Genomic DNA, 1,562 nt, shown 5'->3' with positions numbered 1-1,562 from the left:
GATCATCAATCAGATAGCTCAGACTCAGACAGAGCAAATAATTACGGTTTGCAAAGCGACATTAAGGAAAGTTTTGGAGAGAGCAGTTGGCTTCTACATGATATAAGTTTTTTGCTATCCAGGTTGTCTCAAGGCTATTGAAATTGCATTCATGAGATCACTAAGAGTTTGGAGCATATGCTTTGCCTTTGATTTGAAGAACATCACAGAATGTCCTCTCTTGGGAAATAGTTGCTTTGAGTTTAATCTGCCCTCTTGAAGGTTTGGGGACATAGTTGACCCATAAGGGATGGAGAGTCAGCTCAGGGCCATTTGAAAGTGAGTCTAAGAGAACCACAGAGAAAGGTAAGAGACTTCAATAGTGGGAGTCTGTAAGTAGGGGATTATGGTAATGCCAGGAATGGGTGAAACATTCATTGATCACATCACAGGAATTGTGATGGCGGAAGAGACAGCATAAAAATCTCTGAAGAGTATCTCAAAAAGTTCATGAAAGTGTCAGCTTGTACAGCTGCCAGTACAGAGACTACAGAGCCTCTAGCTTACATCACCATCTATCACATGCCGAGAAAGAATATTCCTGCTCCCCTGTTCAGCTCTTCTTCCACCATTAACACTAGCTGTGTAGCAAAATAACCCATGTTAAGTGTATTAAGTGTATCTACTCATGTTAAGTGGCAAGCCCTATTCTTGATTTAGGAATTATAAGTTTCCAGTCAAAAGTGTTAATTCATATTTCAATCCCCAATTCAAAAATAATACTCTTTCCCTCTGACTGTCAGGCCACTGATACAGAATGACAGACAAAATTATCATCTGTTGGCTCTCTACAGCTCCTAGCTGCAGTTTGATCTACCTTCCGAGCAAGGCTGTAGCTAAGGGTGAATCCGAGAGAATTCTACAGCTAAGCATCTTTGGCAGCTGATAGTCTGAAAACTGAGGAGCTGAAGGTGCAGATTGTGAATAAGGGATTTGCGGAGGACATAAAAAAGCCCACTATACAAGTCATTCTAAAACTTAAGCTTGCATTAGAATCCCCTCACGGGTGATAGACAACATGGATTGCAGGATCTCAGAGAATGTAATTTGGTAAACTTAAGCTGGGGCAGGTAAATTTGCAATTCCAAGTAATGCAGCCTCAGTACTGCATTAGAACTGCTATGCACGGGGAGTCATAGGAAAGAAATTCACTCAAATTTTCACAAGAAATGAGTTATATAGACAAGAATCAAATCAAGCTCTCTAACCCAATCCCACACTTATGCTCTATACCTAATTACTTGTCAATAATGTCACTTAAGTATATAGTAGATTATAAATAAAGTAGATATTGGATTAAAAATTGTTATATGCTGGAGGTTTTAATTATATAGATATTTATATATAAAATTTCATCATAAATTAAATTTTGATAAGCCTCTTCACATATAAAATTTTCTGATGAAAACTTTACAACTCTGTAATTCTAGGAGTAATTTTGTTATTACATCTTACATCTGATAAACATTTTGAAGAAAAATGTAAATAATCTTTTCAAATCTACGTCATAAATTGTATAGTTG

The sequence above is a fragment of the Saimiri boliviensis genome, chromosome 18 (genome assembly GCF_048565385.1).
Source record: "Saimiri boliviensis isolate mSaiBol1 chromosome 18, mSaiBol1.pri, whole genome shotgun sequence".
Lineage (NCBI taxonomy): Eukaryota > Metazoa > Chordata > Mammalia > Primates > Cebidae > Saimiri > Saimiri boliviensis.
Note: the sequence above shows the minus strand (reverse complement) of the source record.